Source organism: Lissotriton helveticus, chromosome 10, assembly GCF_964261635.1.
Source record: "Lissotriton helveticus chromosome 10, aLisHel1.1, whole genome shotgun sequence".
NCBI classification, from domain to species: Eukaryota; Metazoa; Chordata; class Amphibia; order Caudata; family Salamandridae; genus Lissotriton; species Lissotriton helveticus.
Genome location: NC_136071.1, coordinates 432189598 through 432214618, shown reverse-complemented (window position 1 = coordinate 432214618; position 25021 = coordinate 432189598). Strand labels below are relative to the sequence as shown.

The following is a 25021-nucleotide window of genomic DNA, read 5'->3' as shown; positions in this document are numbered from 1 at the left end:
GAATGTCTTGTAAATCCATGGAATGTATTATCTGGACAGCATAGTCCAGGGCACAGCATCATTAAGGCCATATTCATCAGTATGTAGACAATGTACCCATCTTTGCTCCATTTTAAAGAGGGTTTGTTGATTCATAGACGGATGGCATTCCAGTACAGTCCATTGCAAACTTTCAGTTCCATGATTTCGTTCTCTGCAGTGCTCATATAGTTTAGTATGAGTCTTTTGACATCGTACGTTACTGTTATGCTCCATGATGCGTTGTTTAACTGGGCGCATCGTCATCCCGATGTAGAGCATTTTGCAAGGGCATATGAGTACATAGATACACCTTGAGCTGTTACAGTTGGTATGTCTGTTGATATTCCAACAGAAGTCCCTAGGTAGTGCAATAGTTTTGCCCTGGATTGTTTGCGGGCAAACTACACAAGATCCACAACGATAATGTCCAACGACTGGTGGAAGGTCCCATAGAGTGTTAACTGGTCGGGTGCTTGATTGTTTCGGGCGAGTGTGGATGAGGGTATCTTTTAGACTCGTTGTCCTCTTGAATGCAAAGCGCGGGCAAGGCAAATCCATGCCAGCCGTATTGAGGATCCCCCAGTGTGATTTCACGATCTTCTTTATAAACGTCGAGTGCCTAGTGTAGGACGTGACACATGTAATCGTCTCATCCTTATCTTTTGTGTGGACTTCGAGCAGCGACTCTCTGTTGTTGTTGAGTGCTCGTTTGCATGAAGTCTTCAGAAGTCGTGTGGGGTATCCCCTATCTTGGAGTTTGTGTTGTAGAATCCTCGCTTCATGTTTATAGTCGTGGACTGAGCTGCAGTTTCTCCGTATCCGGAGAAATTGACCGAAGGGCAAGTTCTCCCTCAGTGCTCTCGTGTGGTGGCTGTTATACAAGAGCAGGCTGTTTCTATCAGTTTTCTTCTTGAACAGAGTGGTGCTGATCGTTGATGGATCCAATTGAATCGTTAGATCCAAAAAGGGTATGGATGTCTCCGAGATAGTGCCTGTAAATTTTAAGTATGGGTCCTGCTGGTTGATCCATAGGCAGAAGGCCTCGCAGCTGGGGCGGTCACCTTTCCAGAAAATCAAGATGTCGTCGATATATCGACGCCATAGTGAGAGATTATCTCGAAAGGGATTCTGTTCTGGAGGGTAGATGTAATTCTTTTCAAAGGCCGCCATGTAGATGCCAGCCAGGCTGGGAGCAAAAGTCGAACCCATTGAGGTCCCACTCACCTGATGATACAGTTGTGATTCGTATCGAAAAAAGTTTTCAGTCAGGGCTATGTGGGCAAGCTCCATGATGAAGGCAACGGGAGTGGGAGAGGTCCATTCTTCCTGTCGCATCAGAGAGTCCACGGCTTCTAGTGTGGCTTGTTGCGGAATGCTCGTATATAACGCCTCTACGTCTAAGGTCAGGAGTAGATCGATGTCCTCCCTTCCATCGATGTCATCGATCAAGCGTAGGACGTCTCTGGTATCTTGTAAATACGACGGAATCTGCTTCACCAGTGGTTGGAAAAAGGCGTCACAAAATTGGGACAGAGGTTCCAACAGTGATCCGATGCCGGAGACAATCGGTCTACCTGGGACAGGGGTGGTCCCCTTATGGATCTTAGGGAGGGTGTAGAAATACGGGGTCACTGGGTCCGTTGTTACTAGGAATTCAGCTTCTTTCTTGCTGATCCATTCATTGGTCGCGGCTTCAATAATGAGGCTGGTGATGGTTGTCATCAACCGTTTCGTGGGGTCCTCCATCAATGGTCTATAATGAGTAGTGTTCGACAATTGTCGTCTGCACTCACGGTCATAGTCCTCATAATCTTGTATAACAGTGGCTCCCCCTTTGTCTGCTTGTTTAATAACAATGGAGTCATCCCTCCCCAGGTCGATTGATGCTTTTCTTTCTGCAGTTGTCAGATTGTGGAAGGGTTTCACCTTTGGTTTGTTTTGCATGCTGGTGAGCACTGCCCGTTCGAAGGTCAGGACTTCCGGGGGGACCATCCCATCACTTGGGGTAAAGGTGGATGGTTTCCTTAAACCAGTATCTGAACTAGGAAGCTCAGGTTGATTTTCAAAGAACGCCCGAAGGCGTATTTTCCTGAAGAATTGTTTTAGTTCAATTGTTTCTTGAAAACTGTCCGGAGTGGGGGTGGGGACGAACCCAAGACCTTTCTCTAGGACTCTTTTCTCCGTTGGTGAAAGGATTTTCTTAGACAGGTTGACAATCAGACTCGCCTCCCCCTGGCTGCTGTGCTCCTGGTCTCCCTCGATGTTGATGTTGGCGGTTGATCCTGCCACTGCACTCCCTTTTGCCCGCCTCGCTTTCGCCCTCTTCCTCTGCCCCAACCTCTGCCTTGAAAAGGTGGCGGATTAGGGGGGTAAAATTGTGGCAGGCCTTGCGGGAAAAAGGGGTATTGCCAGGGTGGTGTCATATGGGGTGGGCCATGAAAGGCTGGGCCTTGTTGATAACCTTGTTGCCAAGCACGTGGTTGAGCTCGCGAATTTCCGGAGGGGTAACCCCCACTCGAATCGCTACTCGTCGATCCCCGTCTGTTATCACTGCCTGAGTTCTCATCGGACGAGTAGTTATTCTTCTTCCCTTTGAAGCCGTCCTTGAGATAGGGATAAACTTTTTCCTTCTGAAACTTGGCAATGTCTTTCTCAAGTTTGGTAGTTTTTTGTTTTAATAAGAAATCATGGTGGTCAGACATTTCTTGATTAATCTCACTGAGCTTAGTGGTAAATGCCGTTTTATTGTTCTTGGAAGTTGCGTTTTTCATGGAGGCCTCTAGGGCCAAGATCTTTTCCAACAAGGCGTCCGAGAGACGTTTCGCTGTCTGACTTATCAAGAACAGTAGATCCTTGGTGCACTTCCAGGATACCTGGCACCAGTCCACTTTGAATCTTTTGTCTTCCAAAAATAGCCTTGGGACCAGGTTGACAATAAGGCCCTGTGGGGCTATATTGCTCCGCAGATATTCTGTCATCATGACACCATGGATTGTAATTCTTATAAGTTCTTTTTTCATTTCAGTCAAGGTTGTCCATTCATCAGAAGATGTACTCGATGTAGAGACAGGAAGGTTGGTTAATATTGACGGAGTTGATCGTAATGCTTCGGCTATGGTGTCTTCATTGAAGCTTAGACCCGGAACATCCTCCATGTTGAGGCCTTGATTCTCTGTGCGTAATCAAATATAGTGCGAAGGACTATGCCGCCCAGAGCAGTGTGCGGTTTAAGTGGTATTTGGACTAGGCAGTAGCTACTGACTAGGGGTGGGCCAAGAACAGTGAAGAGTTTTCACCACTGGTAACCTGAATGGGTTCCCGTGCAGAAGGCACGCTAGGAATTGTATCAAAAAAGGGGGGAACAGGGGGCGGACAATTTTTACCGGGGTCCAATGTACACGTCCTATGACATGAAAAACAACAATTGATAGTACAAGGTTCCCCAACGTGATTAACTAAAGTAACTCAATAGAACCTCTCTCTTACAGGGTGTGACAAAACAGGGAATGAAGTAATCCCTTTTCGGAATTTAGGGTGCCTCACACATACCAAAGGTTGAATGGCTGTTGTCATCCCACCCGATGAATGTCCAGTATCATCATTGGCACCCTGCTCCAACGGCAGGCTGGCGGTGCAATGCCCGTCGGGCAGCACAGGGTGCTGCACTTTCGCGGAGATCTTTTATTCCTTTTGCCAACGGGTGCATGTGTGTGAGGGACCTAAGAAGTGCAATAGTGAGCGTGAGTGAGGTTAAAACAGGTCAGTAGAGTCCAATAGGGGAACTTTTAATAACATGGCTCACTGCCTCATTAAAATGTGTGAAAAGGTGAGGGGTACTAAGGCGTGACGATTAGGGTAATCAAGCCTCATTCAACCCTCAGTCCAAGTGTGGTCGACATGTTTCATGCCCAAGGGGGCAATTCATCAGGACCAAAAGTGCTCATAAAATTGCTATAGGATTCCTCAATAATTAAGGAACCGGGTATACGACCTGACTTGTGTCGCAGGATCAACCCTTCATTGAAACCCTCCCTGGGACTAGAGAAAGTAACAAAAAAAGGGTACAGTCAATAGTTTGTTTCTTACTACAGACATTATTGCATGAAATCATGGCATGCAAGTGATTGAGTATTGAAGGGGGTCACAGCCCCGGTGAATTAATAACACTCAGAGAGGGTGAAAAGAGATGCGGGACAAAATAAACTGCATTATGTCCTTTCAAAAAAGCCATTGGGAGTTATCAATTGGCATGCAGTATGTTTGATCACAACATATATCGTGCGCCACACCAAAATGGGTGACACGTGTGTGTCATGCAGGCTTAAGGAGGTGTGTGTGTGCACATCCAAATTTAACCTAAGAAAGGTTACCACTTAAACGCACTAATTATTTCCAGCAGGGCATAGCACCCTCAGTGATCGCGATCGTACTGAATACCCCCAAACAATGGTGAATGGTAAACTGTGTGCAAGGGGGTAGCGTCTGCGCGGAGCTCACCCGCAGTCCCTGGTCGGTGATCCCCCCGGCAGACCTGGAGGGGTCAGTGCTGGTTAGCTAGCACCTAAAGAAAAGAAAGCGGATCACCGTTCGTCATAATGTTGAGGAGCGGTCAAGCTTACCATGAAATGGAGTCGCAAGCGTCATAGGATCATGACGATCGTAAATCCCAAGCCTCGGGTGTGTTGCGTGTAAGGAAAACACGCCTTACCTGACTTGCCTCTGGCACAGGCTTCTAGTCACCTACCCCGCCCTCGTCGGTATGACCGCAGGAAAGCCGGTACAAGCGGTTCGTGTTTCCACTGCTAAACAAAGCGGAATGCGCGCGCACCATAGGGGGCGTGTCTGCCCAGCGTTGCTAGGACACGCAGCGCGTTGAAACATGGAAAGCAAGGACTACCAAACGTGTGCCTGGCTCGTGACAACGGGCGCCATCTTGAAATGGGTTGGGAATCGGCAGACCAGTATTAACAGTAAGGAGTTAGATAGTAATGATTGGGAATTAAACTGGTCATTGGACAGTCAGCCCATGGAATGGAATTGGACATGCACTGAGGGAGAACTTGCCCTTCGGTCAATTTCTCCGGATACGGAGAAACTGCAGCTCAGTCCACGACTATAAACATGAAGCGAGGATTCTACAACACAAACTCCAAGATAGGGGATACCCCACACGACTTCTGAAGACTTCATGCAAACGAGTTTTAAAGTTCCTGCTGAGCACTCAGATTGAAGATGTATAGATTCCGGGTCCAGTAAAAAGTCTTCAAACACTAGCAATTTTCTTCATGAAAGTTCTGTCAGTATTCGGGAGTATCAATGATGCATAAAAGTAGTATCAATCTTATGACAAATCAAAACGTCAATAAACGTGAGGTTGGTTCTTTTATTTCCAAATATCAGCCAATTCTGCAGCCAACACGTGTTTCGTCAGGCATCAGTCATATGCCACACAACTTCCTCAGGGCTGCATGCCAAAAAAAATATATAATACAAAATTTGTATCACAATGCTTGCCCAATTATAATAATAACACTTATCAGGAAATAATTTTTAACTTATAAACTAATCACCTCCTAAGTGAAAGAGTAAGGCAAAGATCCATAAGTGCGCACCAAATACAAGAACTCCTGTGACTCCCTATGTGAAATTTACAACCCACACAAAACATTCCGGTTTTATAGCCAAATCCATAAGTATAGGAATAATATTTACCTATATTAAACAATTCGATTTCAGTGATATCAAAGTTAACAAAAGAAAGAACTAAACGCAGAAATTGAGTCTGGAATGACATAAGAGCACCCTTAGTCCAGACGCCAAGATTTTAGCCCACCTTGACAATAAAATCTCTACAATCATCAACATAAGTCAGGTGGCATATTACCTCTTATCGTTTTCTCATTCATTAAATCATGGTCTAAATCCAATCAGGTCGTCATCACAAATTTTAATTCTGGATGTAAAATAAAATACTACATCAGTCTATTCCTCCTCAATTTGTATTACCTCGGTATGAACTATCTTTTTAATAATATTTTACCTTATATCGTTTTTCACTTTCAAAAAGTAATTATCTTGCTCCAATCAGATCCTCATCATAACTCCAGGTTTCTAAATATATAAAATAAAACTCCACATGAATCTGTTCCTATATCGATGTCTTAAACCATTCAAGTCGACATCACAACTTCAGGTTTCTAAACACACGAAGTAAAGCACCACATCAGTACGATTCCGTGTGGTATGTATTACACACTTATTATTAAATTATTACATAGACTTACCCTATGTTTAAATTCAGTCGTCGACGACTGAATTTAAACATAGGGTAAGTCTATGTAATAATTTAATGGATTAAGACATCGATATATGCTATGAAAAACGATTGAAGGTAACAATTTACAAATAAGAATGCACTTGCTTGTAGATACCAATAGTTGGGCAATACAAACCACGGTGGAACAGATTCATGTGGAGTTTTATTTTATATATTTAGAAACCTGGAGTTATGATGAGGATCTGATTGGAGCAAGATAATTACTTTTTGAAAGTGAAAAACGATATAAGGTAAAATATTATTAAAAAGATAGTTCATACCGAGGTAATACAAATTGAGGAGGAATAGACTGATGTAGTATTTTATTTTACATCCAGAATTAAAATTTGTGATGACGACCTGATTGGATTTAGACCATGATTTAATGAATGAGAAAACGATAAGAGGTAATATGCCACCTGACTTATGTTGATGATTGTAGAGATTTTATTGTCAAGGTGGGCTAAAATCTTGGCGTCTGGACTAAGGGTGCTCTTATGTCATTCCAGACTCAATTTCTGCGTTTAGTTCTTTCTTTTGTTAACTTTGATATCACTGAAATCGAATTGTTTAATATAGGTAAATATTATTCCTATACTTATGGATTTGGCTATAAAACCGGAATGTTTTGTGTGGGTTGTAAATTTCACATAGGGAGTCACAGGAGTTCTTGTATTTGGTGCGCACTTATGGATCTTTGCCTTACTCTTTCACTTAGGAGGTGATTAGTTTATAAGTTAAAAATTATTTCCTGATAAGTGTTATTATTATAATTGGGCAAGCATTGTGATACAAATTTTGTATTATATATTTTTTTTGGCATGCAGCCCTGAGGAAGTTGTGTGGCATATGACTGATGCCTGACGAAACACGTGTTGGCTGCAGAATTGGCTGATATTTGGAAATAAAAGAACCAACCTCACGTTTATTGACGTTTTGATTTGTCATAAGATTGATACTACTTTTATGCATCATTGATACTCCCGAATACTGACAGAACTTTCATGAAGAAAATTGCTAGTGTTTGAAGACTTTTTACTGGACCCGGAATCTATACATCTTCAATCTGAGTGCTCAGCAGGAACTTTAAAATTGTAATTTTCAGAGCATAGCTCATTGAATATTGGGGGAGTTTGGTAACCTCCCTCTCTTGCTTGGAGCACCGAACGTAAATTGTTTCAAGTGTACCGTGGCCTTACTTTTTGCAGAGCGCCCTGTCAACCTGTTACCTAACTTTGAATTAATTCATGCAAACGAGCACTCAACAACAACAGAGAGTCGCTGCTCGAAGTCCACACAAAAGATAAGGATGAGACGATTACATGTGTCACGTCCTACACTAGGCACTCGACGTTTATAAAGAAGATCGTGAAATCACACTGGGGGATCCTCAATACGGCTGGCATGGATTTGCCTTGCCCGCGCTTTGCATTCAAGAGGACAACGAGTCTAAAAGATACCCTCATCCACACTCGCCCGAAACAATCAAGCACCCGACCAGTTAACACTCTATGGGACCTTCCACCAGTCGTTGGACATTATCGTTGTGGATCTTGTGTAGTTTGCCCGCAAACAATCCAGGGCAAAACTATTGCACTACCTAGGGACTTCTGTTGGAATATCAACAGACATACCAACTGTAACAGCTCAAGGTGTATCTATGTACTCATATGCCCTTGCAAAATGCTCTACATCGGGATGACGATGCGCCCAGTTAAACAACGCATCATGGAGCATAACAGTAACGTACGATGTCAAAAGACTCATACTAAACTATATGAGCACTGCAGAGAACGAAATCATGGAACTGAAAGTTTGCAATGGACTGTACTGGAATGCCATCCGTCTATGAATCAACAAACCCTCTTTAAAATGGAGCAAAGATGGGTACATCGTCTACATACTGATGAATATGGCCTTAATGATGCTGTGCCCTGGACTATGCTGTCCAGATAATACATTCCATGGATTTACAAGACATTCCATGGGCTGACTGTCCAATGACCAGTTTAATTCCCAATCATTACTATCTAACTCCTTACTGTTAATACTGGTCTGCCGATTCCCAACCCATTTCAAGATGGCGCCCGTTGTCACGAGCCAGGCACACGTTTGGTAGTCCTTGCTTTCCATGTTTCAACGCGCTGCGTGTCCTAGCAACGCTGGGCAGACACGCCCCCTATGGTGCGCGCGCATTCCGCTTTGTTTAGCAGTGGAAACACGGACCGCTTGTACCGGCTTTCCTGCGGTCATACCGACGAGGGCGGGGTAGGTGACTAGAAGCCTGTGCCAGAGGCAAGTCAGGTAAGGCGTGTTTTCCTTACACGCAACACACCCGAGGCTTGGGATTTACGATCGTCATGATCCTATGACGCTTGCGACTCCATTTCATGGTAAGCTTGACCGCTCCTCAACATTATGACGAACGGTGATCCGCTTTCTTTTCTTTAGGTGCTAGCTAACCAGCACTGACCCCTCCAGGTCTGCCGGGGGGATCACCGACCAGGGACTGCGGGTGAGCTCCGCGCAGACGCTACCCCCTTGCACACAGTTTACCATTCACCATTGTTTGGGGGTATTCAGTACGATCGCGATCACTGAGGGTGCTATGCCCTGCTGGAAATAATTAGTGCGTTTAAGTGGTAACCTTTCTTAGGTTAAATTTGGATGTGCACACACACACCTCCTTAAGCCTGCATGACACACACGTGTCACCCATTTTGGTGTGGCGCACGATATATGTTGTGATCAAACATACTGCATGCCAATTGATAACTCCCAATGGCTTTTTTGAAAGGACATAATGCAGTTTATTTTGTCCCGCATCTCTTTTCACCCTCTCTGAGTGTTATTAATTCACCGGGGCTGTGACCCCCTTCAATACTCAATCACTTGCATGCCATGATTTCATGCAATAATGTCTGTAGTAACAAACAAACTATTGACTGTACCCTTTTTTTGTTTCTTTCTCTAGTCCCAGGGAGGGTTTCAATGAAGGGTTGATCCTGCGACACAAGTCAGGTCGTATACCCGGTTCCTTAATTATTGAGGAATCCTATAGCAATTTTATGAGCACTTTTGGTCCTGATGAATTGCCCCCTTGGGCATGAAACATGTCGACCACACTTGGACTGAGGGTTGAATGAGGCTTGATTACCCTAATCGTCACGCCTTAGTACCCCTCACCTTTTCACACATTTTAATGAGGCAGTGAGCCATGTTATTAAAAGTTCCCCTATTGGACTCTACTGACCTGTTTTAACCTCACTCACGCTCACTATTGCACTTCTTAGGTCCCTCACACACATGCACCCGTTGGCAAAAGGAATAAAAGATCTCCGCGAAAGTGCAGCACCCTGTGCTGCCCGACGGGCATTGCACCGCCAGCCTGCCGTTGGAGCAGGGTGCCAATGATGATACTGGACATTCATCGGGTGTGATGACAACAGCCATTCAACCTTTGGTATGTGTGAGGCACCCTAAATTCCGAAAAGGGATTACTTCATTCCCTGTTTTGTCACACCCTGTAAGAGAGAGGTTCTATTGAGTTACTTTAGTTAATCACGTTGGGGAACCTTGTACTATCAATTGTTGTTTTTCATGTCTTCTGAGGGGCCCACAATGTGACTTGGTTATTAATAGGGATGGATTCCCTTTCCCTCCTCCATTTTTATTAGTATCCCGCTGGTTTTTTGAGCCTTTGACATTAGGCATGCATTTTAAGATATATATACCCATTCTGATTCACAGAGTTTAGGTGTTTTCCCTTGTGTCTGTTTTTGTAGAACCCCCCTAATAAGAGGTGTCTTGTTTTGTTTGGGGCTTCCTTTCATTCTGACATGAATGTATAGATTGCAGATTCAAAAACTACGTTTTTATTTTTATTTTGTTTTATTTCATTTGTTTTTCTTTGTTATTATTTTGACTAGTTTGATTTACTAATGATTATTGATTGATCTTGTTTAAAATACGTTGCAGGGTTTTATACTGACGGGTTGAGCAGCCACGTTTCTCCTATTTCAGACCTTACTCAAATATGACGCACGTACTTTTGCTCCCATTGACCTTTTACAATTTACAATCTATTAGTCTGCCTTTTTACATTCTAGAAAAAGAATCCCAGGACTTTGCCTCCTGTATGTTTTCGCCTAGCTTCTTCGTGGTCCATGATGCCCGCTGACGTTGTGAGAACAATGTATCCAACCTGACGAGATGGCAACACACTGTTCTGCCACTTCTCCAGATCTTTCAGTTGCACATCAAACCGTGGACTGATTACACCACACTTGTTTAGTCTGCCAGTGAGATTTACAACAATTTTCCCAGCTCGGTGATCATCAATGATTTCAAATTCACCAATGTAACCATGCTTCATCATCACAGTTAAGAAACGCACGATCACTTTGGCGCATGGCCTGATCATAACCTGGCGTTTTCCACGTTCTTCTGCATTGTTAATGCTTTTCAGAGCATCTGCAAGAACATTCATGCGCACCATGGTGCTGTCCGGTTCGCACTACAAAATAAAGATGGCAAATGGTCTTTTTTTTCTGTTTGTGGAGGTATCGCAATCACGTGATTTCTCCTGTTTCAATGCACATGGCTCTCTAATATTCTCGGGCGCCTTTTATAAGGAGCTATGCGAGATGGATTACGTAGACAAGAGAATTTTGGATACTACGACAGGTTAGTGTTTATAATTGATCTACTTTGGATTCTTTTTGACGCAGTACTGATTTTGGCATTAGCCTCACTTTGCTGAAATATAATTTTTTTGTCTTTCCATTGTCTGTATATTGACCATACTATACAATTGATCCTGCTTGCCCATACGAAGACTTTGGCTTAACCGGGCGTTTGGTACAATCGATGAATTTCTCCCAGACTGACGTTGTTTATGCTCGTTAAGGTATGGTCATCGCCGTGCTAATGGCAGTGTGCCTATTGTACCATAGTCAGACTTGGTTTTCACTTTTGGAGCTTTCTCTCCCACCTTCGCTCTATACACTTGGTATTTAGATGGTTAAACTTGATTAAATACAGACTTCTCATGCATGTCTGGGTTTTCCTTTGGGTATGTCCTTGTTTGATGATATAGACTGTGATTTTAGGGATGATACATCTATAACAGTGATGTTACCATAAGCCATTCATGATATTTTAATTTCCACATTTCCTTTTTTTCCCCCTCCGCCTTTCTCCTTGTGCTTCTTCCTCTCTCTCGTTCTCTTCATTTCAGACTTCGAATATTACATTTTGCTGTATAATTGTGTGTGAACTTCTATTGGAATAGTTCACGCGAGAAGCGTTACCTTTGCTAACTATACTTATCTTTTGTGGAACTTGGGGCTCTGAGGATCAAGATTTTTAACTTTCCGTTTGCTTTGGATATACAACGCATATATTGATTAATTACTCGATGTAGTTTCTTTTAGAAATATTTGATTTCCTTAAATTTTCCATTTTGTCTTTAGGTATGTGGATTCACAGTGATTTTTGATATTGTGATTCCCTTTGTTGTTTGGGTATCTATTGACTTTTTTCGTTTTGAATGACACTTTATAGAATTTTTTTAAAAATTAGTTGTTTTTCTTTTATGGTTCATATGGTTCTTTTTGGCACCGCTGTCGAGGTTTTTCTTGTTCTTTGGTTTTCTGGTTTTGCATGTGGCTTTTTGACACATTTGGGTATGATATACTATTTTTATTGTGTGTTGTTATTTGTGTACTTACAGGCAATATTTTATCTATTTAGTATTTTATTCTTTTCAATGTCCTGATTTCACTGTGAACCGAGATTTGTTCTTATTTTACTTGTTTTTGTATCAGCCTCCTATTTCTATACTTGGTGAGTTGCAAGTCTTAAAGAATTGCATCTTATGTTCAATTCACAGCCTTGAAAAAGTAGTTTTGCCTGACGAAACACGTGTAGGCTGTTGTGTAATTTGCAAGAAACAGAACAATTCATTAAAGTGAATGGAACCATCCGTCGCAACTTTGGGTGTCTTATTTTACCAACATGGACCTGTCTATTTGACTGACTATCTGCTTTTCTATTCCGTGGTGCTCCGGACATTTGCATTATGTTTCCTTATAGATTATGGTCATCTGACTTATATTGCAGTGCTCATATTGACTTGTACCCTATATCAAAAAATCAACTGTGTTCTTGATCCCATTACCACTGGGTTCCCTAGGGCTGTCCATCGCTCACTCCACTGTTGACCTCTTAGCATTTTGGTTTGGCTAATCATCCTACGGTGCTTGGGTAGCTGGGTGCTTTCCATCGCTGTTTGCCTTCTCCCTGGTAGCACAAGGGCTCATTCTGTGTCCAGTTTGTGCTCTTGGGGGTTGGGGTTTTCCATAAGGCTATGTCAGTCAGTCAAAACACTTTATTTCGATTAATTAAAATCATAAAAAGACAAACATAATCATATGTACATATATAAACATCATTTTCTACAAACTTCAATCATTAGATATATGTACAAGAGATAAAAAGTAAATGTAATCACAATACATTCAAATATCAAAATGTCATAAGAATAAAAGAATTTCATAAAATTTCAAGACATATGTACAATAAATATATAATTAAAAAAAACAATTTAAACGGGATACAGATTTCATAGTATAATATACATAGCGACCCATACTCAGCAAAAAGTGCAAAGTGTAGTAGAAAACACCGGAGAGGTTTAACCTGCTTTATCTAACTTATTCTTCCTCCGGACTGCGGCCACCAAAAAACTAGCGACGCAGAACATTTCGTGGGGGCAGCTTAACCTCTGTAAATACAAAACGGCTGGTCTTACTTGCGTAAAGCCAGCCTCCTTCAGGATGGGTAACAGAAATTTGCCTCGCATTTCTTGATAAAATTCACAAAACATAATAAAATGCATCGTATCCTGAACAGAAAAGTTATCACATTTACAGGGTTGACTGTTTTCTGGTTTCCCCCAAGTTGGGAAATCCCCCAGAGTAAAGTGTATTAGATTAAAACGGAACTTAGACAAGAGCTGTCTATGAAAAGGGCGATTAACTATTTTCAGGTAGGGCTCAATTGAGGGAGATGTTAATAATAAGAAGTTAGCTCTCACAGTCACTTTCTTAAGTTCCCACTCCTCGCGTTCAACACTAAGCATATTAAGAAAATGCGTCTTTATCCAGCCGACATCCTCTCTTCTAATACAATTAGGGGTAGTATAGATCTCGGGGCGCCCTAGCTTTGTGAGCATTGTTTTCAGATACAAAAGCCAGGGGATTGTGTTCGCCCTATCCAGAGATAAACAGTCCGTCAGGATTTGGTGGTTTAGGGTTACTTCCTGGTTTAGCCAGGTCTTAGCCCAGCAGGTCAGAGGTGCCAATCTAAGCTGGTCCGTCACATATCCTAATCCTAACTCAGTGTGAACTGAGTAGGTGGGTGAAGATTGTGGCAACCCCAGCAACGATCTTAAAAACCTATTTTCACCCATTTGGATTTTCTCCAGAGACATATAACCCCAAATACAGGAACCATAAGACGCTATAGCCAGGCATTTGGACTTATATATGTGGAGGAGAGCCTCAATGGGTTTTGCCCCCAGCCTTTTAGCAAACCCCAGGACTGCCGTGGTAGATCTGATCAGAGCATTACTCTTATGATTATGTTGAGGTCCCCATGTCCCCCTTTGGTCGAACAATACCCCTAAATAGGTAAACAGTGGTACCCTAGAAATGACTGTGTTCTTACAGTGAAAGGTTCTAATTTTTTGGGACCTACAATTTTTACCTACCACTATAATGTGTGATTTTTTGGTGTTTACTTTTAGGTCTAGGGACTCCATAAACTCTCCAAAGGAATCTAATAGCTTCTGAAGCCCAATGCCAGTCCTTGCCAAAAGAACCGCATCGTCCGCATATAGGAGGACCGGTATCAAGGATTCTCCTATATGCGGCACGTCCTGTGTGGCTCGCTCTAGGCACTCCCCCAAGGCATTGATGTACAAAGTAAACAATAGGGGGGCCAAAATACAGCCCTGTCTCACGCCCCTCCTGGAGCTAAAGTGATTTGTGCATCTTCCCTCCTGGTTTACCCTCACTGTCGCTGATAAATCGGTATGTAAAACCGCTAAAAAATTAACTAGGGCAGGGTCAACACCAATGTCTATTAATATGGACCACAATTTAGCTCTATTGACTAGATCAAAAGCCGAGGAGAGGTCCATAACCCCAAATATAGGGACCCCTCCTTGGCCACTGTATATTTCCCAATCAAGAGCTGAAGGTTCAAACATTGGTCCAGAGTGCTTCTTTTTTCTCTAAACCCATATTGGAAATCAGAGAGGACCCCCCTGCCATCTAACCACTCCCTGAGCCTCCCCAGTACGACTCTCCCAAAGATCTTAACGGATGAGTCTATCAGGGAAATGGGTCTATAGCATGCGGGGGCCCCTCTGGCACCCTTCTTGAACACCGGAACAATAACTGATGTTAACCAGGAATCAGGGACCCTACTTTCACAGATGGCATTAAACACATTCATTAAAATCCTTGCCCAAAATTGAGGGAAATGACCATAGAAATCGGCCGGAACCCCATCAGGGCCTGGGGCTTTATTTTTGGACATATCCCGTATGGCCTTTTCTATCTCTACATTATTAAAGGTAATTGGGGCTCCAGGTGGATTAATGATGGGTTCTGATACCAGTGAGTAAAAATTCTGCTCATAGATCCCCTTAAAGTGCTTCAACCATTTTTCATCGGGGATAACGCAATCTAGTGCTGAATTGTTATCCTCTGAGAAAAAGGGGTGATTTACAGTTGTCTAGAATTTACTACTATCACGTAGCACCTCCACAGAGAGGAGTTTATCCCAGGCCTCTTCCTTTATTTCTTTCTTGCGCTTCATGATTGCCCTTTTCTACTCCTTCCTTAGCGCACTAATTGCTCCCTTATTTCTAGGTTTGCGTTTCAACTCCTCAAGGAGAGAGCTATGAGCTTGGGAACAATTTTTATCAAACCATCTTTCCACTCTAACTGATGATTTCCCATTTTTAACTCTCAGATCTTTAGCGACCTGCTGGCAAATAGCAGCATAAGCGTCAATTACTGTCGCACTTTGAGCAGTAGTATCAAGGCAGATTGCCAGATAAGCATCTGCCTTACTAAAAAAATCCTCATAAAATACTTCGGGGACCACATTCGACCATTTAAGCCTCCTGCCCTGGTCCTTAACTACCAGGTGCCCAGCCTCCTTCATCAATACATCCTCTGTTCCCACTCCTGCCTCTAGTTGTACCTCTAGGATAACAGGGTTATGGTCACTAAAAGCAGATATCACTGCTTTATATGATAGAGTACTCAATAACACCAAATGTGTCATAAATATGTAATCTATCACGGTTCCTGACTCTGTGCCCTTAAAGGTAGCAGTCCTCGTACCCCTCTCCTTTACCTCAGGCTCGCTTAAATTCATGGAGGCTAAAAATTCCTCTAGGGCATTACCATGAATATTGTGCTCAAAATGGGAATGGGCCACCCCCGGAGGTCCAAAATCGTCCTCAGTTTGGCAATGTAAATCACATAAATGTATGTTAAAATCTCCCATTAAAATAATTTCAAAAACCGAATTGTGTTTTGCTTTATAGTCTGACAGAAATCTATCAAGAGTAATAATGTGCTGATTCAATAGCACACCCTCCTTGGCGTTATAAAAATTTATCAAAAGTATTTTTACCTGATTGGGCATCACCCACTCCACCATTAAATCATTTTTTGAGCCTGTCTCCACCTTGGTTAGAGAACCTCTCAATCTTAACGAAGTAAGGAGGATTAACCCTCCTTTTGCTCTACCGCTGTCCCTGGGGTAGCAGGCACAACAAAACTAGTATACCCATTCAGACAGCAAAACTCTGCAGGAACCCATGTTTCCTGCAGAGCAATAATATCAAAATCGTTTATATAGTCCAGCCATATAGGGTCATTCCATTTAGCCCTAGTACCCGCAATATTCCAGCTTACCATTTGACACATTGTAACTTGCTTAGCTTTGGGCGTAATATCTTTGGATTGTAGACTACCATCCATTAGTCAGTCGATTTACTCTAAATCTGATAATGGAGCAAAATAATTATGCAAGGGTATGTCTATCCTCCCTGTGCTTCCAGAAGTGTACTTAGTGGAAAATGAATTGGTGGTTGTGACTACAATGGGCGTAATAACTCCTCCAATTTTGGGATTGGGGTTGATGGTCAGGCCATTGGGAAGTACTTTAGGTGTTATTACATCTCTATCATCTGTTGCAATGTGTGCAGGGGTGGAAAAATTTGTAGGGCGCCTGTTTTTGGAGGGGTAAAAAAATCCCAATGGTACCGGTCTAATACCCGGAGAACCTAACTCAGAGGCGTCCCAAAACAGTCTATGTGCTATGTTTGGTCTATCAAAATTCACCACCACACAATCTCCTGAGATACTTTTGCGACCACGCCCCACCCATCTCACTCTTCTAGCCATGATGACATTAGAGGCTATATCTGATCCACCACTGCTATAGTGAGCACACAGCTTTTTTGAGAGTGTTAATAGCTCGTGAGATGATTCAAGCCTATTTTCTGCGAATGCAGGAACCCCTGTAAATACTGCAACTAGAGGAGCAGCATCTGGGGGTAAATCTAAGTTTGTCCTGGAATATGATCCCTGATTCATTTTCAGTCCCCCATGACTTCCATCTACCTCTTCCCTTCTAGCATTTCTAGAGCCTCCCTTCGCAATTCCATCCAAGGAGGCACAACCACCTGGAATGGAAGACACAGCATTAGCATTAGTAATACCATCATCACGTGACATTAATGATTCACCCATGGGGCCCATCCCCTAGGTGGGCTAAGAGTACCCATGTGACAATTAGAGCCCCCTTTCATGTCCCTAGCCTCCTTCTTGGCATGAGAATCTTTGGCCTGCTGCCCCTTATATTCTGTGATAAACATTCCAATTTGGTCACATTTTTTCCGCAGGCTATCCACACAGATGTTTAGGGTATCAACAATATCTTTGGCAATGCCCACCAATAGAGGTTCCAATCGGGATATAAATTTTTTTTCCACTAGGGCTTCCAAGTTGTGGATAAGAAGTGGGTCGCTCCCTTGTGGTCTGGATACAGGCTTTGAGGGTTTTGTACATTTCCTAAAATTCCTGCGTTTCCTCATTTTTCGGGGGTCAGGGGAGCCATGAAGTTCATCTTCAGCCACCGATAGGTCTATTACAGTGTCATTCTCTATTGGCCAATTGCCTAGTTCTGACCCTCTTATGGGGGTTTCTATAACTACATTAGGTTCCAGCGGTACAACAGGCACAGGGGTAGTACTACTAGTGACATCATTCTGATCATTAGCAGGTGTAGTCAAGCCCAGTTCTATCTCGGAGTGTGCAATTTTTTTAGACAATAAACCCATTGCAGAAGTTAAATATGAGATAATACTTTCTGATTGTCTTGTACTTTCGCTTTTTTACCTTCAGGGTCCCCATTACTTGGTTGTTTGCGCTTGCCCATTTTATGATGTTTGTAGGGGGATAGCCCGACCCGGCCCCAGCTGGCCCCTGACGGCCACAGACGGCCCGCCCTCTGCCCGGGCTCAGCCCGGCGTTGCCCGCGCGCATCCCGCGACGCGGAAGGAGCGCGTTGTTCTTATGTGCCTCCAGGCGCGGCAAACTGACACTGCAGCCGGCGTCCCCAAGGTGAACTGGGCAGGCTGGGAAATGTAGGCGGTAGGTCAATCACACTCCCCCCTCTCGGCGGCCGCGGGGTCAACAGCGGCAGCGAGGGAGAGTGAAGCAGTGATCCGTGCTGTCCAGGAGTTAGCACCGGTGAGTTTAATTCCGGCAATGCCCCCACAAAGATTCGCCCCATAAGGCTATGGATAGCTGTGTTCTCTTATTCTTGAAGGTTAGCTCAGGTGTCTCCTTGGCTACTTGTCTTCCTTATCCACAGCTGGTTTGCTGCATTGGCCTCTGCTCATTGCTCAGCCACTGTGAATTCAGGTCTCTGTTCAGTGTTCTATGCACTTCAATGTCTGGGTCACTCTGGGACTTTCCTGGTACTTTGGTACACATCAGAAGGAAGGAATAAGGAACAGGAAAAGGAAGAGGAACACAAAACGCAATGCCCTGGTTTCATTACGGTGTTCTTCATTAGACTTACACCTACGCTTCCTTACTACAGTACTTGCAAACCAACTGCCCACTTTCTCCTTAATGACCTGATATTGCTTGGATGATTTAGGAGGATGGAGGGAATGGTGGCCGTTTTTATGCACTAAAATGGGTGGAAGAAACATGCTTTCTAAATATAAAAACTAGAGTTTGCTATCTGTGAGGTATGGCTCATTTCCTCTGGAGACACTGTGTAGAAGCAGGCTCCTTTCCTTCACTGCTGGCCTTTTTTCAGCCATATTAATAGTTATGACTACTAAACCACATCGGCCACACTGGGCTGCCCTCAGATGTGTCTGCCAATAGCAAAGAGGCTGGAGCAGGGCAGATGAGGAACAGCTGAAACTGCTTGTGCCTCTGCTGCTTCTATTGACAGCACTGAGGCCAAATGTGTGCTACTAGAAGGCCCTGGAGCCATGTACATGTGATGCAGTTTGGTCCGGTGGGTGACTGAAGAGCCCGTTCCTGTGGCTACAAGAAAGTGGCTGCAGCAAAATGCTTCCTTATCACATTTTACCAGATTTCGACCTTTGTTTTTTGCAGTGTTTTTTAGGGTGAGCTAAGAGTCAGCGCACATGCCCTGCAAGACTTTATGTAGCTACAATATGGACTTTAACCAAGATCATCGACCGCCACTTGCTCTCTACTGTGCCAATCAAAACTGCTATGCCCCTATTGGTGGACTGCTTACCAAAGTCCCTCCCCTGGGTGCTTGGTTGATGCCCAGGTGATTTCACTTAGAGAATATTTTTGTTGGCCATCCACCGCTCAATTCGCCACCGGGAGTCAGCCCTGCTCCAAGCTACTATGGTATATTCTGACTCCCTCCCTCCATCCGGAACTGCCGACAGCAAACCAGAAAGGGCATAACTGCCCAGTCTGTCGTAACTAACTCATCTCACGCTGGAGTGCTGCAAACTGGGAAACACCCTCCGTTAGCCAGGGGAACAGCTCAGTTCAACCGCATGAGCAACTTCACAGCACTGTGGAATTCTGAGCTGTGCACTGGGATTGGCTGAGGTGCTGTTAGTACTCCAATCGTGGGTCACCGGACACATTAGCAGCACTGCAGACTCCCCAAGGATTTCCTAGAATATGTTCACTTGTGGGATTGGCTAATACGAGCTGGAAGGGTTGAATTCACGGACAAATGACATCCGTTAAATGATCCACAAAGGGGCCACCGAGCTTAGGCTGAATTCGCGGAGCTTCAGTGTAAGTCGCGGACAGATGATTACCTGAGGTACAAAATACATTTCATGCAACTTAATCCGTTCATTTTTTAATTTTTGTAAAATGTGGCTATATAAGTTCAGTCTCTTTTTTGGTCAGCACTAGACCTGGGCGGTAAATTCCGTTCTGCTTGCGAAATTTGGGTAATTTCGCGTCCCGTGAAAAAAGCGTAATTGCCCAAAATTCCGCGGTACGCAACTTCACGAAATTTTTTGCTTGTTCGCACTTTCAAAATATATTTCCCCCCAAGCAAGCAAACAGCAGTCGCGAACACGAAAAAAGCATCACGAATGGGAGGAACAAGCAATTCCGCATTTTCGTGGAACTCTGTGTGCTCGCAGAGATTTTTTGCCCTTTCATGGAGCTTTGCGTGGCGCGACTATGCAAATTATGCCCACCCAGAGTCAGTACCCATATAACCCTGCAAGAGTTGGCTTTGGATTCATTGCATGATAGCCGATGTTTACAGTCACGGCAAGTTGTGAACTCATTTCTGGGTCGATGACGATCTCAGAACACATGCTACTTTGTTATCATAGACAGATGTAGTAACAACAATGTAAATGAGTGCAGCATTAACTTTATACACTCAAAAAATCTAAAATGTTAGTCTGTATTTGTTACACCCGTCTGCTTCTGAGAGTCCCCTCACCACTATGATTTCTTTTGTTCCCCTGTACCTCCCAAAATTTGTCGCTTTTTATTTGTCTACCAGGACTTTTTATGTGTTGTCTCATGGGGTTAGATGTTCCTTGACGCCCAGTTGCTCACAAGGTTTGTGGCACCTATTTACAAGGCGCCTGGCCCAAACCTGTGGCATTATAAACTGGGGTTGTCAACCTGTATAAATAAACCTAAAATGGTGGACACCCCTTTTTCCTCATGTGAAGTGACTCCCATTGGAGCCTTCATGAACCCTGGCCTCTTGAGGTTTTGGCGCCCTTGGCTTGGCGCGCATTTCTGACAGGAATTCCTTTATTTTCCTCAGGTACACAAAATGGCTGCTCTAGAACCCCAGTACGGTGGCTGTGAGTGTCCCAAATACCCCTCAAGAGTGCCTTGTCATTGTCACAGCCAGAGAAGGTTCTAGAACCTTCTGGCTCGTGCCAGTACCCCAGGGCACTGGCTATATAAGGCCCAGTCCCTGGCGGCCATTTTAGAATGAATGAAGGATTAAGAGATTCCAGACTTGACACCAGATTGACACCTGCCCTGTTGACCCCTGAGGTGGCTGGTAGCGCAGGCAGTAGAGCAGCAAAGGGTTTCTGGCGTTGTGTCTGACTGGCGTTCCAGTCAGCTACGTGAGAAGTGATCTAGCGCCTACAGCGCCTGCCCAGCGAGTACCTCATTGCCCCCAGAGACTGTGGCCAGATTCGTGTGCCTCCCCGCCCCCCCCGGTGGTGAACTGTGATCGATTTATCGAGTTGCGAGGCGAGAGCAAGTCTGCCGCGACCGCGATCGTCAGCTGTGCCCCCTTCGCGACAGGTGCCTCTAAAGGGGAGCTCGGACGTCTCCGAGCCCCACCAGCGTAGAGCACTTCCTGCGTAGATTGAAGGTGAGGTGGTGCGCCGGGGCGGGGAAAGACCGGCCTTCGTTGGGCGGGACTAGCGTCCCTGCCACTCCCCAGTGACCCGGGAGCTGTAGCTGTGGGCGGGAACCACCCTGAATGCGGAAGTCGGAGGGAGGTCCGTGGAGCCCCTGAGAGCCCCGTCGCTAACGAGAGGAGTGCTGTGACCGACTGAATCGTATCTTGAATTACAGCCGATGTGAGGTGGGCCCGTTTCCTCATAGTGAATGCAGCGTTGTGAAGGAACTGTGAACCGGCATTTATTTGACTGTGCGCGAAGGTTGTGTGACCTCTCCGGCAGCCCGTTCGTCAGTCTAATGACTTTGAACTGGTGCCGCCTGTGCTCAAGTGGTGCCAAAGCCCGTAGGCGCGCATAGACTTCACCGGCAAAGCAGAGATCCTATCCCGTGACCGCCGAGTGCAAATGATGTATTTACTGTGTTTCCTTGCCTTCTAGATATACGCGCATACGCCTTGAGTGGGTATTAAAGAGTCCCAAACCCTATTTTGTGCTCAGAGAAGCCGTATACCTGGTCATTGAAAACAGCATAAACTGTAAGAGTTATCTTTCCCATTTGAAACGTATGACCGATGTAATGATTCTAAAGTATATAATTGGTGGCAGCGATACCAGAAGAAAAATGTGGTTGTTTATTTAAATGAACCAATATTTATTCTGATATTTATTCTGATATTTATTGTGATATTCATTCCTGAAGTTATTCTATTTATTAATACTATTTATTACCAGAACTGTATGACCAAAAGAAATGTATATGTGCTTTCCCAGTCAACCCTATTTACAACAAAGAACTTTTATATAAAGGAATCGTATTTTTCTACAGCAGTGGTGTGGTGTCCTTCTTTTTGGTGTGGAAGTACAATGAGTTATTATTGGGTCAGAGCCGGCTTAACACTACAGCCTTCACTTGCCTTGTCACTTGAGCCAAGCTACCCCCTTTGTGCTGGGCTTGCCCATCGCAGGTCCAACATAAAATTGGTGCTCAGCGGGTGGGATTGCGAGCCGTGCTTGTTTTGAACCCCATAATAATTCAGTGTGCACCACAGGTACACACCCGGAGTTTTCTCCTAGCGGCCCTCAAATCAACTTTTTGCTTTTTCCAAATTCTTTCCTGGAGGTGGGTGGAAGTGACCCTCAAAGTTCTTATCCTGTTCACCTACTTCGGGGTGGTTGTCCACACTTTTCACTGACAAGATGGAATTCGAAATGTCAGAGCTGGAGACCTATTATGTGGCACAGCTCAGGGATTTCTGTCAGGAGAGGGGAGTGTTTGTCAGGCGAGGGGCCAAAAGAGAGGAGCTCCGTACTAGTCTGCGAGCATGGGTGGAAGCACACACGGAGGGAACGGTGGAGGAGGAGGAATCGGACAGAGGTACTGTCATTGATAGGACTGCAGAATGTCCCCCGGGGGTGGGTGAGATGTCAATCAGCCCCAAGGCAACCTCACGGGAGGGCAGCAGTGTGTCATCAAGAGGGTTGTCAGAAACCGAGTTAGCTGACAGGAGAGAGGAAAGACTGTTAAGGTGGGAAATAGCAAAAATGGAGTTGGAAGAAAGGAGAGAGGGGAGGAGGCTGGAACACGAGCTCAAGCTACGAGTGTTAGGGGTGTTACAGTTCGTCTTGCATAATTCAGGTTGTTTAAGGGCAGTCTAAGCATTGTGAAACTGATAAAAAATGTATTTAATATTTAATTTCAAACAATGGGTTAATAACTTTATGTTTTTAAGCCCCCTTGTCCGTGATATAGTCAGCCCTGAATCCTTGAGCTCCCAGCCTATTATTTCCCCGCTCTCCATCGCTCTACTCCGCCTGTCATTTCCTAGCGTGGAGGCTCCTTAGGAAACGGGGCTCCGTTCTTTCCTCGGCGGGTCGGCTGGAACTACGCATTTCCTTTTCCTTGCGCCTGCGGGCGGTTCGAGCCTCCAGTCAACGTTTAACAGCGTGGCGGCTTCTTTGGAAACGAAGCTCCGTTCCCTCCCCGGCAAGTCAGCTGGGACTGCGCATCTCCTTTCCCTTGCGCCTGCAGGCGGTTCGAGACTCCAGTCAACGTTTGACAGCGCGGAGGCTTCTTTGAAAACGAAGCTCCGCTCCTTCCCCGGCAAGTCAGCTGGGATAGCGCATTTCCTTTCCCTTGTGCCTGCAGGCAGTTCGAGACTCCAGTCTTCTCAGTAATTCTTGAAGGGACAGTAAGATTTTCCTATTCTTCACAATTTTAGATATTTATGTCTTGAATCAATTAAGACAACAACTGTGCAAACAATCTTTTAAAAAGGGCAGAAGTTAAAAGTTAGAGATTTTAAAAGCGCACAGTCTTGGCAAGACAACAAACCTTGGCAAGACAAGACATTTGTGAATAGAAGTTGAGCGCTTTGGAGTTAGTAAGAAGCCAAGAGACATTGAGACTTGATTTTTATGAAGAAGTAAACCTTGGCAAAGTCAAGGAAACAATTGTTCAATAGGTTATCAGAAGCTTCAGTGTAAATAGAGAGAGTTTAACGTATGAACAAATAACAAACTGTTTTAAACTGATTGCTGGTTTTAACGTTGGGCAACCTGTAAAATAGCAGTGGGGGGGGCTGTTCTTTCCTTCTTATCATCCCACTGCAGATCCCCATATGTAGAAGAGATTGCAGAAGACTTCAGGTACGAGTGTTTGCATGAAGAATTCTGTTAAGTTCACTAACCAGTTAAATAACTAACGCATTATTTAAGAGAGGTCATGTTCTGACATTAATCTTATTTTCAAAGGGTCTTGAGAATGACGCTGAGTAATACTGAGCTAAAAAGTGTGTGAACAAAGGCCGCAAGAGTTTATGGTCAGTAATTGAGTTTTTTAATCATCACTGTGTAAAGGAGTTAATTTGGAGAGCTATTGATGGTAATCCTTTTAACTTCAGAAACTACGTGGAACCAGTAGCTCGTACCAAGTAAACAGTTGACGGCCTGGAGCACAATCAAGAGAAAACAATTACTGAAGACAACATTTCTTTATTTGTTGTATGTTTGTTTTCTCGGTCCACTTCCCCTTTCCCTTCGGGGAAAGTTGAATCAGTCTGTGTTGGTTTCCTGACTGCGTTGACTTAATCCTGAGGGAGCTGGGAGCTTGCAGCTTTTGGAGGAAACGTCAGGAGTGCTCTTAGGACTACGCAACAACGAGAACTCGAATTCCAGGCCCATAACATCACTCCGAAGGGTGTCGAGTCAAAGGAATTTGCCAGGGAGCCCAGGCCCCATTTACCCAAGGAGGGAGTCGCCAGTTATACCGCTGGAGACGACATAGCCAAGTGGCTGGCAGCCTATGAGGTCTCCTTAAGAGCCCATGGGATCCATGAGAAGCATCGGGGTGGTGGATTATACCGGTACATGCCTCCGGCAGGTAGGGATGCCCTATTGGCCCTAGACCGGGAGGAACAGGTTAATTACCCCGCCATGAAGGTGGCGCTCATCAGGAAGTTTGGGTTGACCCCCGAGAAATACCGGCAAAGGTTTAGGGGCAGCCACAAGCTGAGTTCACAGAATTGGGTTGACTTCCTGGATTTTGCTAAGAAAGCCCTGGATGGGTGGGTCCAAGGTAATGAGGTGGAGGACTATCGAGGGTTGTACGACCTGATACTCAAGGAACATCTACTCGAGAAATGTCTTCCCGAGCTGAGGCAACACCTGGTAGACAGCAA

At 44.4% G+C, this 25021-nt stretch overlaps 1 protein-coding gene and 1 pseudogene across 1 annotated transcript in view; one reads left to right on the top strand and one right to left on the bottom strand.

Moving 5' to 3' along the window:
• Positions 1-25021, top strand: part of LOC144785314 (galanin receptor 2b-like) — a 184671-nt gene that overhangs the window by 71470 nt on the left and 88180 nt on the right. The window lies entirely within an intron of this gene.
• Positions 10418-10856, bottom strand: LOC144785315 (small ribosomal subunit protein uS8 pseudogene; annotated as a pseudogene).